At 41.4% G+C, this 13,305-nt stretch overlaps 1 long non-coding RNA gene across 1 annotated transcript in view; it reads left to right on the top strand.

Annotated features, from left to right (window-relative positions):
• Positions 1–13,305, top strand: part of LOC144901536 (uncharacterized) — a 30,543-nt gene extending 17,238 nt beyond the window's left edge. Inside the window, exon 3 of the long non-coding RNA XR_013629586.1 lies at positions 13,001–13,305. This is a non-coding gene — a long non-coding RNA (uncharacterized LOC144901536). The remainder of the gene's footprint in view (positions 1–13,000) is intronic.

Below are 13,305 nucleotides of genomic sequence, written 5' to 3'. Positions count from 1 at the left end.
ATCCATTCATTTCATAAAACAGAGTTATAATATAACGTTATGTATATATAGAGCTAAGAGTACAGTGATATATGGTCGCAAGGATCAGCCAGTGGAGTATACGCATCTCTTTCTGGACTGATGAGTGCGTGACGTGAAAGGTCTCAGGAAATTGAAAGTGACGACCCAGCATGGGACAAGTATAAGTCACATCTCACAAATGTGACCTTTTTCTGCTCGCCAAGTCAGGGGGGGGCTTCCATCATGGAGGGTGGCTGAGGTCAGGAGGGGTGAAACCAAGTGGTTTGAAGAGAATGATACAATGGTCAATGGTGCAACTGTTCCTAGAAAGAGAACACCCCCAGAGGGCATATCGCTTTAACGGCACCCTCATGGTGGAGGATGACCAGTGTGATGTGTGGCTGAACCAAACTGGGGTTGACTTGTGGAGGCCACAACATTGTGGAGACACCAGCGTGGGTCTACAAATGATGTTTTGGGTTTTTTTTTTTTTTTTACTGCCAGAGCATATCACGTGTGAAGCAACGAGCAATGTCATTTTATACAGAGGAACTTTGACACAATAATGCAGTTTGGTACTGGATGACAAAAAAATGCTCAACAGGAAACTCATTGGAGGTCTGTGGCTTGTTTAACTTCATATTATATTTCCATGTACCACGTTTTTTCACTTAGTGGTTTCCTCTCTTTTTTGCACCTTGTGTTGTCCATTTCAAAAAATAAACCTCACGTCCCCTAAAAAGGGCCAATTGAAATAACGGTAATGCCATAGTACTATACTGATAACACCAACAGCACCTGCAGAGCAGACATGGTATCTGTAAAGCAGATTTTTGTTGGATTATTTGTTGGATTGAGTAGAATGAGACGAAATATCAGAATATATCAGAAGTATAAGTGAACATGTATGTATTTCAGTATTGAATACTACATATAAAATCCACTACAGTGCATAATACTCGAAATATGAATTATAATTTTGTTTTTAACTCACAATAATTGTCAATATAATTATATACTTAAATGTCTAATTACGCTTGATAGCCTTTGCAGTTGAGTAAATAAAGCCACTATAATTGATATTAGAGGTTGATCTGATGCTTTGCTAAATTAGAGTTGTTAGGCCTTGAAATTGTAGGTTAGGGATGGTAATATATGGCGCTATTACGAGGAAAAGTTTGCAATGAAATATCCCACCACTAGAGGGGGTGCAAACCCCAAAAATCAGAGATTGACAACATGGTGTAATTATGACTTAATTGTTACTTTAAGCTCTTTTTATAACGTTTGCACCATTACAAGTTAGAATATAATTTTTGATGTTTTTTTGTGTGGTAATTACACTGTGTGTGTGTGTGTGTGTGTGTGTGTGTGTGTGTGTGTGTGTGTGCAAAAACAGACTGCTGGGCATACATACTGCAGGGCACATTGTTGGGGGGGGCCTCATGTGGCTCGTGTCTGGTCTCATCATCACCACAGCAGAAGCACCCTCCTCCACACCCACTCACATCCCCCTAATCCCCCTCCACTCCCACATCTGCACTATTACGCTCACAGGTAGACTCTATACGTTCACACTTTGCTTGTCAGCAGAGTGGCTGACCATTGTTGTGTTGTTGTTTTTCCCCAATCTAGGCTCCATTTTTTACAGCTTAAAGTGTAACGTTTCACTGTTTGTACTGTGCGGGTGTACCTAATTCAACGTCCGGAGAGTATTTATACCTGTTTTGTAAGTGTGACTGTGAGATCATGTGATACTTATTTCAACCCATTTGCCGGTGCATGGCTACATGAGAGGTTAGAGGTCACCTGCAGTGCAGCACCTCATTGTGTTTGAAGGGATTAAGTCAGCAACAACCGGAACCGGTACATCAAACCAGTCAAATCCCAATGGGTTTAACTGTGGATGCAATATTTTAACATTTACATTTTTACTTTTAACAGTGCATGTTTTGCCTTTTACACGGAACAACTGCGTGTATTTTTACCCAGCGAGAATACTGTAAATGTATAACAATAGTTCATATAGTATATAACTTGATATACTTGATATATATATATAACTTGATGACAATAGTACAACAATCAGTACTAAAGGGCTGAATGAAAATTGATTTATTTTATTTAACCAGGAAAATCACATTGAGATTAAGAACCTTTTTTTTTTCAAGGGAGTCCTGGTCCTCTTATTGGAGGGCAGTGGGGACTGCTGGGGTGCTGGGCACTCGGTGGGTGCACTCAGGGGCTAGGGGGGTCGGGGCCAGGTGGGTTGACTGGCGGGGTTGGTGGTGTGCTTCAGCAATGTCCTGGGGTTTTGCTGGGGTGTCCGATGTTCCCACTCTTCTTTTGTTGTTTTGTCTTATGTAAGATTCTGTGATTATATGTGTGGAAAAAAAATCACTTATTGAATTGGTAACTGCTATGGCGTGGAGAAGGGGTAGGATTTAATAAGCTTTGCTTCTTCCTGCTCCTTTTCAGACATGTGTAGTCAAATTTTAAATAGTGAAATGTACAGGATCTCACCACTACTGATTGATAATGATGGTCGATAAAACAGATGGAATCAGTTTAGCATTTAGTCTGGTCATGCTGTGGGGCCACCCCCCCATCAGTTTGCAGTGGTAGTAGGTGGCGCCCCTGTTCTGCTCTTTAGGGATGCGTACCAATGCATGCCTAAACTTGGTATTACAATGGCACCGGTGCTGCTTTTGTGCATCAATAACCAATTTCTGTGTGGAATGTGTGCACTCAAATTAATATAAAATCTGGCAAATATTTTGCACATCCTCTGTGTTCTGTATCGTTGCTGCTAAACTTTTAGTTATATTGTCCATAAAAAAACAAATATGCATTGTTTTTGGAGAGACTTTGTATGTTTTCCATTATAAAAGTAATGTTTCTGGCACTGTTTAAGAACCGGAACCGTTTCAAATGTACCAATCTGGCACCTGTATTGGATAATATGTAAATGATACCCCTCCCACTGGGTCTTCCCAGCTAGCTGTCAGAGAAGGCGTTTCTCCATGCCATGTGTACATAATTCACACTGCTTGCCTAATGATGAACCACAAGGTCCCTCTTTTTGCACTAACGTCATGTCATTGCGTCTGGTCAGCTTACCTGTTATAAATATAAATATATACAGTATATGTACGTATGTATATGAATGCTATATACTGTATGTACATTTTAGACTTTTTAATTTCAATTTCTGTTCTCTTCATGCAGGGTGCGTATTTTAGATAAAAGCTCTAGAATACATTTAGGGCCAAACTGTTGACAGCTGACCAACAAATGCTGAGCAGCAGCAACTTTTTCGGGTCATCTAAAGGCAACGGCCATATTTTGGATGTCATCAGGGCTGTTATATTATTATTACATTCACAGGGTATGGACTAATTATTCCAACAGCCTCTCCTCTTTGGTGGGAAGCAGACTGACAGTTGCTGTCATTGGAGTGATCAGTGCGTTTCTCAAAGTGGGCTGAGGCCATTTGATTTGATGAAGAATAATTGGTGCCACCGCCGCAATGATGTTTGGTAAACCTTTGTGCTATTTTCCAGGAGGATGCCCACAAGGAATTTTCAAATTTGATCCCTTCCTGTCTCATGTCAGAGACGCTGCCCAGCGAATCGTCGTTATCACCTTAAAAGACGTACAGTCTCACTTCATTGTCTTGTTGTCGCGTCCCATCAGCACCAGGCTGATCTCCAAGTCCTCAGCAATCTTTTATCGACATGAATTGCAAGGTCCAAAAGAACCCGGCACTTATTATAAGTAAATGGAAGGATGGTTAATTTACCTGCCATGCATGGGAGCATGCAACTTTAGCAACATGTAGAAATTTGATCTTTAAATCACAGCTTTAAAATCATCTTTTTGGGTTTTTTTTTTAAAGATGAATACACTGCCCGGGATATGCCCTATTTTTAGTAGACTTAGTGATATAGCATAATAATATTGTAATAATTGTAGCATTGGTGGGACTGTTTCTGTTAGCGGAGTTTCAACTTACGAGATTGTGATCAAACGGCAAGGAAATTCTTAGTATTTGTCACAAAGTCTTTTTAGTAAATTCAGTAAAAACACCTCTACCGACATGGTAATTTTTCGTTCGTCTTCCTACACAGATTTAAATATTCGCAATCATACATACTTACATTTCTGACATAAATTATGTAATTGTGTGCCATATTTTGTGCTCTCTTGTGACATCAAGTTTAGTGTTACTATGGCCCGTAATAATACATAGTATTTTATGTCTTCTATTCTGTTTGCTTGCTTTATTCAACTTCACTCTTCAGTAAAGTGTCTTTGAGTATTTTGAAAAGCGCTATACAAATAAAATTTATTAAAATTTATTATTTATTATATTTAGTCCCATAAGAGTTGGCCAAAGGCACTTTCCTACTTAAAGGCAGAGCCTCTATAATTGGGCAAGAAATCGCCAACACGGAACAGCAACTATACAAACCCTGTTAAAACGTTAACTCAAAACATGTAAATTCAGCAACTGTTTACAAAACAAGTGCTGCAAGGCTTGCTAGAAATCCAGAAACATTCCCAGCAACCTATGTTTTTGGAATACAGACTCCACCTCCAGCAGCCTCAAGCTACAGTAAGTTGAGTTTAGAGTCATAAAATGTGTCGTTTGCTTATACAGACCTATACAGTCACTCTGATCGATTGTCTTGCATTGCTCCTTAAAGTTGGTTTGTTTGGCAAACGGTGTATACTGTATCGGGTGTCTCAAGTTCCAGCATCTAGCAGCCACTGCAGTCGGTTTTTGTCCAACTCTGCCAGATTCTACAAGTGAGTGAGGGGCAGATGTGTGGTGACAGCTCAACGCTCATTAGGCTGAATCAGTGTCACACTGTGACAACTGGCCAACTTGAGGCTTCTCCTTGTCACTCGCGGTACTTATCCATCCAGCCGAGACCAACTTGGACTCTGCTGGACCCAATTTGACACCTTTGATGGCTTTTGAGTTCTCCTTCTTTTAATTGTGCCTTGAACAGAGCATTTGTGATTAAATGCTGCTAAACTCACTCCCTGGAGTCTTTAGCAAAAAACGTGGCGGTCGTACTAAATGGGTCTTCCTTTGACACCAATCCCAGCTGTGTTGTCAGCAGCGACCCTTCAGGACTTTCATCCTTTGGGGCTGAAGTTGTGATATCTATTTCAGTCCGCTGGAGACCAGACGCCCGCCGCCGTGGCTCCAGAGAATTCCCCACGTCCGACGATTACTGACGCTAACACTCTGTTCATATGCTTCAGCATCACCCGTGTCCAAACCGCTCAGCGTCCAACAGCTCGCTCTGAGCCATTAAGGTCTGGTTTGCAATTAAGAGATGTGTGGCTGTCGGACAGCCAAACAGATGTGCTTTGATCTATTTACGGTAGGCTGGATGTTGAGTTGGGGAGGGGGGGTTGCCGTAACAGCTTATTTCCATGCGTGGGTCACATAACGCACCTCTGACATCGCTCATCTTACAGTTCACTTGACATTCACTGGTGTTTTTCACTCAGCCAAATGTTAAGTAATGAATGGACTTAAGTAGGGATGGCAGCTGCTACAGTATGTCGTGTATGAACGTCTAAACCACAGTGGAACGTTGATCGCCCCATCTGTTAGAGTACCAAACCTTACCAAAGGGCAAAATGTTTTTATCACCATGTCTTCGATAACCATCCCACCTACCACATTGTAAGTGCCCCAGGTGGTGAAAAATGGGAAACAAATGTCCTGTTGACAGCTTTTTTATGCCCGGGCTGGCTGAATATTTATATCCAAAAAGGTGCCAACACTTTGTCAGTAGTGTGTAGTTGTCAGTGGTGACAGTTGAGGAGTTTTCGCAAATATTCGGAGGAAAATGTTTTAGAAATTATTGTCTATGCATGAAAACGGAAAAAAGAAACATAGAAAGGGTGCCGGCGGCACGGCGGTCTAGTGGTCAGCACGCAGACCTCACAGCTAGGAGACCAGGGTTCAATTCCATCTCTGTGTGGAGTTTGCATGTTCTCCCCGTGCATGCGTGGGTTTTCTCCGGGTACTCCGGTTTCCTCCCACATTCCACAAACATGCTAGGTTAATTGGCGACTCCAAATTGTCCATAGGTATGAATGTGAGTGTGAATGGTTGTTTGTCTATATGTGCCCTGTGATTGGCTGGCGACCAGTCCAGGGTGTACCCCGCCTCTCGCCCAAAGACAGCTGGGATAGGCTCCAGCACCCCCGCTACCCTTGTGAGGAAAAAAGCGGTAGAAAATGAATGAATGAATGAAAGAGTGCCTTCCATGTCGATCATTTGCTTTCTGGGGCAGGAAAACTCTTCGATAAGATGAAAACTGTGGAAAAAAAGTTCATCCACGTGAACTCAAAACATGTAAATTCAGCAACTGTTTACAAAACAAGTGCTGCAAGACTTGCTAGAAATCCAGAAACATTCCCAGCAACCCATGTTTTTGGAATACAGACTCCACCTCCAGCAGCCTCAAGCGACAGTAAGTTGAGTTTCAGACTCCTGGTTTAGAGTCATAAAATGTGTAGTTTGCTTATAGAGCCCTATACAGTCACTCTGATGATGAAAACTGTGGAAAAAAAGTTCATCCATGGTACTTGGGTCACTCCTCTGCAGGATTTTGTGGAATTGTGCAGTTTTTGCGAAATCTTGCAACCTAAGTAAACTAAAAATATAGGATAAAATCAAATGGAATGTGATACATATTTAATGCAGTATTTATTTGAATACACTGTAGAAAAGTCTGTAAAAGATGAACAATCATATATTTAGGGTGTAGCGATTTATATGTACATGCACGCCAACAGGTGGCATGAATTATTTTTTTCCAGATGATAACTCGTTGGGCGAGTTAGCAAACAAAGGAGGAGTTCTAATAGAAATTTCAGGAAAATGGTGATTCATGATCATCAAGCAGGGCCGCATGGTGACAGGGTGGTGGTTAGCACAGAGGACACACAGTTACGAGATTGGGTTAGACCTGAGTTCAATTCTCCGCTTGGGCATCTCTGTGTGTTTTTGCATGTTTTTGCCAGATACTCTGTTTTCCTCCCACATTCCAAAAAGGGTTAGCTCTGGCTCTGTTTGGTTACCATGGTTATGAATGTGAGTGTAAATGATTGACATTGGCTGGCAACCAGTGCAGGGTGCACCCCGCCTCTTGCCCATACCCGCGACCCTAGTGAGGATAAGCGGCATAAAAAATTGATGGATTATCATCAAGCAAGTGCTGAATTTGTTTTAATCAGACCAATCTACAAATTATAATCTGAAAAGAAGATTTTTTTTCCCAAAAACAGGTCTTGAAGAGGAGTCGTCTTATATTTAGGGCCATTTTATATGCTGGCTGATTTATGCAATAGTGATGGACATCTACTAAATAGTACTTGTTATGATAAAATGTAGTACCAAGTACATTAACAGGACTATAAAGACATAATAAATACAGTACACTGCCATGCAGTAGAAGCAATAAAACAGTTTACTACACTAATCAGTTGTCCCGAACATTCAAGTCCCATGCTAATTGTATTTACCCATGTCACATTTCTTGTTACCACTTAGCTTCTATTAAACATTCACGGGTCACTTCCACAGCACTTAGCGCTCATCTCCCGAGCACACCACAATGCTAACCGCTAACTAGTCACTTGTGACCACTTTTCACAGCAGCGCCAATGTGTTAAGCAAACTGGGATTTCATCATGTTTATGTGGTGTCGGTGGAAACCTTGGAGGGGGAAAGACTAATAACTTTGCTGTCATAATACATTAGCAATGATCTCGCCTCATTTTCTAAACGCGCAACGATAGTGTGGGTAAGACATACTGTATGTAGCTAAGATGGCACATTTGCAGTTATTTATTAAATAACAATTACCATTATGCACATTTGCCGCCAGTATGTTGCATCCGTTATGATGTCGCCTGCAGCTTTTATGAACCCCCGTCAAAGAAGTGCACACAGGAGGGGTCCTACAATTACACTGTGCTGGGAGCACGTTTGTCCCCAGGTGAACTATGGGTACACAATTGCTGAAGTAGACATTTTGCATTTAAACTCATACTTTTCTTAATGATATTTTGAATATACGGTACTCCTTATGCTACAAGACTCTGTCCATCATCAAAATAGCAGTAACCTAACATGTTAATATGTTCAAGTCTGGTTGGACCTGCTCATTAATTCAGTTAAATGAAGTGAGAGGGTGAATCAGAGTGAACCCAACAGGAAAAATAAGCTTTAATTCATAGTTCCGGTGTGTTTGGCGCTACTGAGCATGAGTGTTTATTTCGACCTCTTCGTTCCGCAAAGGATATATTCACGTCTTGTTTTTTACCTAAATCTGTCATCCCGCTTCTCATCTCTATCTGTTTTGTTCATAATTGCTGGGTCAGTAGCCTTGCGTCGGGCCGGGTCAGGGGGTGCAGACTGGTTCTGTCCACCAGTTTTCTGGTCGCGGGGGCTAATGCACCCTGACACTCTTAGCTCCATCAGTCCTGGCCGCGTCATTCCAGTAATGTAGAAGTCATCAAGGGCCTTGAGATCGTGTGAAGTCTCTCATCTGGAAAGCCCTCGTCAAAATTCTCTTGAAGAATGCAGAAATTAATAATTAGAGTATGACTTTGAATTCCATGGTGGTGGAATGGTACACGCTGCTGCCTTTCGTGTGGGAATGTGGGAAGAGCAAGTCACTGGAGACGGTCCCAAACCTGGATAAAAATAAGAGGAAGGGCATCCTGCATAAAGTCAGCCACAATCAATCATGCGATTGAGTCACTGTAGCGAAAAAAGCCGAAAGACAAAACAAATTAATAAAATAGGGACTTTGAATATGTATTGCTTGTTGACAGACTGTTCAGAATGTAATTTTTTGGTTCACCTAACTCAAACAGAACTCAAATCATACTTATCAAATTTCCTCTTGTCCATATTAGTCAAGCTTTTCCAGCATGCAAACAGAAAAAGAAAACCAAAAAAAAAAAATAGCTACAATACCAGGAAGGTGGTAGACACGGATTTGTTCAGAATAAGACTACAAGAAGCTGGTGGACCAGGATTCGTTCAAAAGTACAACTAGAACAGACTGTTGATGATCAAAACCAAACTCCAAAAAACAGGATGCCAGGATTCATTTGGAGGTATTGTAGACTACAAGAGGCCTGTAGACCAGAGGTGTACTCTGAAGCGAGTTTATTGGGTTAGCAAGGTCTGTTGAATCTAAAGCGAGGCTTTCTGTAGTGCCAAGTTCGCTCTCTTTTAAAGCGGCTATATAACCATGGTAACTTGGCATAAACTTGTAACCTGGTCCCAAATAGACTATGTCCAGACTTTCAGCATAAAGTTGGCTGCACAGTTTCACTGTGTAACTCACTTGGAAATCGTGTCACAATTTATTGAGAACCCGGTGGACCTGGGAGCAAAAATAATTCAAAGTAGCACCACGACAGGGAACAAGCTATGTTTCGTGAAAAAGGACCAGAGCCGATAAAAGCACCACTTATTGTCCAATCATTTTTTTTCTGAAAAATGACATCACCAATGACGGTGAAGATCGGCACAGAAAGTAAGAGTTACTAAGAGCAAGGATTTTTCTGGTACTGGGCAAAACCCTTTGGATTTTTCCACAATTTGCATTAGGAAAGTTCGGGGAGTTTGCTGGAAGGAATGGTGTAATAGTAGGAATTAGTTTGTGCCCCTAAAAAAAACGTAACTGCCTTTTCAGCCTTCTCTCTTGCATTTAGCATCTGCAACCCTGTTTCTTTAAGCCGTCGTACGATTGGTTTACATGCAAGAAGCACTTGGAGGGCGCACATGGGGCATGTTGATTTTCTAGCATTACCCCGGGGTAATACTGAATCCATTGCAGCCTGATCTAGTCAGGCTTGCAGCAAAGTGCCAGTCACACTAACTCCGGTAGGCACTGCGGCGAGAGTCCACTCTGGCTGCGGAAGAGCAAGAGCAGATGTTGACGATAACGATAACGATAACGATAACGCCCTTTGTATACAGGAAGTTCTTGTAAAGAAGCCTGAATAGTCCCGGTATTGTAGGTCTTTGTGGGTTTTTGGTGCCTTTTGACTTCATACAATGAGTGGCTTGGTTAAGGAAGAGATTCTGGAAAAGTTGCTTCATACAGGATTCAGTGACTAATATTTCAGCCTGATTGTGATCTGCCATGACACATATCCCAATTGGGTTACTTCAACGATGTATGCAGTGTAGTTAAATTAAGCTATACCGGGAGCTCAACTGATACAGTGTATGTGATACAATATTAAAATGGAAAGCTCATGTTTACATTCATAGACGCATGTTTGTGGTATGTTAATGTCAAGGCCAAAGTTTAATCTTTTTTGTGTGCGCTCTTGCTGGTGTGCTGGTCATTGCCAAGCAAGATGCACTTCCTTTACACTCAACTGAATCGTTGCTTAACCTGCGCAGTGACCCTGCCACATGTCATCTGCATCCTGGTACCCCAGCTCGTCTTACGCCGTGCTACTCCCCTTGGGGTGTGGGGCTCACCGCGGTGTTTTCGCCCAGACATCGACCGACGTTGGCTGACTGGTGACGTGAGATCCTTATCAGCTTATATGGGGGGAAAAAAAAGTCAACAGAGCTGCTTACTCATCTGTTAAAAGCAGAGTGATCTCCAAAGTTTGTACGAGAGGCTTTTTGACGGTGCCCTCCTGCTTTGTCAGCCCAGCACATGCTGCAGGCGCTGGCATTCCCTATTGCCTTCCAGGTCATTGGCCAGACCCAGCAGGAGGCGGGTTTCAAGCCCCATGACACGTCACCGATTCACAGCTGGATACGTAACAAGGTATCATGGCAAATGAGTCGGTAAAACATCACTGAGCCAAAGAGCGTGAAAAATTGTCATGATATCATTTCTAGTCATCTCAGAGGAAAGAGAAAAGAGATCGAGTGATGGAGCACTGGTACTCCCCCCCCCCCCCCCCCACCAAAAAAAAAAAAAAAAAATGGACGCCTAAGGGTTGACGGAAGAGAGAGCGAGAAAGTCAAACTAATGTAAGGAGGCAATAATTAAACATCTCGTGACGCTTGGTCAAGTGGCTCAAGGTGTTGCTCTGTTAACATGAGGCCTTTGTGACACACTGTCCTATCCTTAAATGTACGTCCTCGTCACGTGAGACTCGCCAGTGGTCGGCTCGCGTCACATCAGGCTTGCCGTGCTATGCTGCGCTAATAGCTGTGATGGGAGAGGATGTATTACAGCTGCTGTATGTGAAGTGTGTTTGTGCTGGAAGCACAAGAGTTATTTGGATTGCCCTTTATAAAGTCCATATGTACAAATAAGCAAACAAAATGCATTCAAAAGTGAAAAATGTAACATGCGTTTCGACAAAGTTATGAGTAAGTATAATGATGACATGTGACTATTCTATTTTTTGTAGTCTTTGGTGCTGATTTCGGGCGAGAGGTGGGGTACAACCTGGACTGAAAAGTCTTGTCATATACCAAAATAATGTACAGTATAAATTATATTTTAATTTGATACGATAAACATGCTGCAAAACCTCAGAACATAAAGTCAGGGTGCCTTGTTAAGAGGAGTTAAAATTATATATGACTTCCACAATTTTGGTGGACTCCATGCATACGTCCCAGCAATGATGCTAATAACTAATAATACTAATTCATTCATTCATTCATTTTCTACCGCTTTTCCTCACGAGGGTCACGGGGGTGCTGGAGCCTATCCCAGCTGTCTTTGGGCAATCTGGTCGCCAGGCAATCACAGGGCACATATAGACAAACAACCATTCACACTCACATTCATACCTATGGACAATTTGGAGTCGCCAATTAACCTAGCATGTTTTTGGAATGTGGGAGGAAACCGGAGTACCCGGAGAAAACCCACGTATGCATGGGGAGAACATGCAAACTCCGCACAGAGATGGCCGAGGGTGGAATTGAACCCTGGTCTCCTAGGTGTGAGGTCTGCGCGCTAACCACTAGATCGCCGTGCCACCCCTAATAATACTAATAACTAACTAAAATAATCTAGAAGGTAATGGGCAAGAATTAAACAATGGTGTTGAATTTGCCAAGGCCCACAGCTTCCATAAAAGGATGGGCAGTGGAAAAGTGAGCAGTATGATCAATCATTCATTAAACTGCATCCCAATCACCACAAATACTGCAAAAGACCTGTTGCAACTCACATGAACCCAAGATTCACCCCAACAACAGTCAAGTTTGATGGAGAAATATCATGGCTCTCAGTTATATCTAGTATGGGACGGAGCAAGAGATCTGCAGAATGGATGTGAACTCTCTCTCTGCCTATTGTATCTCCATCTTCCACTGTTCGCCATTCCTGTATTCTTTTCATAAAGATATGTATCACTTTGGCTTTGTGCTAAAAAAAAAACTTTACAATCACTTGTTTACTTTCACGATCCCAACAGTAAACACTGAAAGCGGTGACGGAAATGTGTGCAACAGTTGAGCGCAGTGATATGGAAGGGAGAGATTATTATTATCATTCATGCTTGCTCGTACAGTAAGTATAACAGAACCTTAATACATAGATAAGCCACTGCATGTTGTGACAAATTGCATGCTTGCTATTATTATTATTATTATTATTATTATTATTATTATTATTATTATTATTATTATTATTATTATTATTATTATTATTATTATTATTAATATTATTATTATTATTATTATTATTATTATCATGCTTGCTCGTACAGTAAGTATAACAGAACCTTAATACATAGATAAGCCACTGCATGTTGTGACAAATTGCATGCTTGCTATTATTATTATTATTATTATTATTATTATTATTATTATTATTATTATTATTATTATCATGCTTGCTCATACAGTAAGTATAACAGAACCTTAATACATAGATAAGCCACTGCATGTATTATGCAATAAAAAGCAACACATTATGTTTTTATGATGATCTCTAACCTTTTGCGGTGCTTCCAGTGCAGGTGCAAAGAAGAAGAATGGTCAAGCATCAGTTCCCTGCAAAAACCACAATGGAGACCTTGGATCTAAATGTCACAGTTTCATCACGGATACACTGACATTTGTGTGATGGGATTTAGCCATGGGTTAATATAGCCATCGCTGGCATTGATGTCCATCTTGCTCTCTTTGCTGTGAAGTCTATCTCACTGGTTTTTCCCCTTTTTTTTGCCCTTACAGAAGTTTTTTTTTTCAAAGGCACCAATTGAATGATGTGCTGCTTAAAAGTTGTTTTATATATACTTCAGGAAGTCAGCGGTAAA

This window comes from Doryrhamphus excisus, linkage group LG12, assembly GCF_037039965.1.
Source record: "Doryrhamphus excisus strain RoL-2023G ecotype Guam linkage group LG12, RoL_Dexc_Guam_v1.1, whole genome shotgun sequence".
Classification (NCBI taxonomy): Eukaryota; Metazoa; Chordata; class Actinopteri; order Syngnathiformes; family Syngnathidae; genus Doryrhamphus; species Doryrhamphus excisus.
The sequence above is the reverse complement of the archived record's forward strand: the minus strand, read 5'-3'. Positions and strand labels throughout refer to the sequence as shown.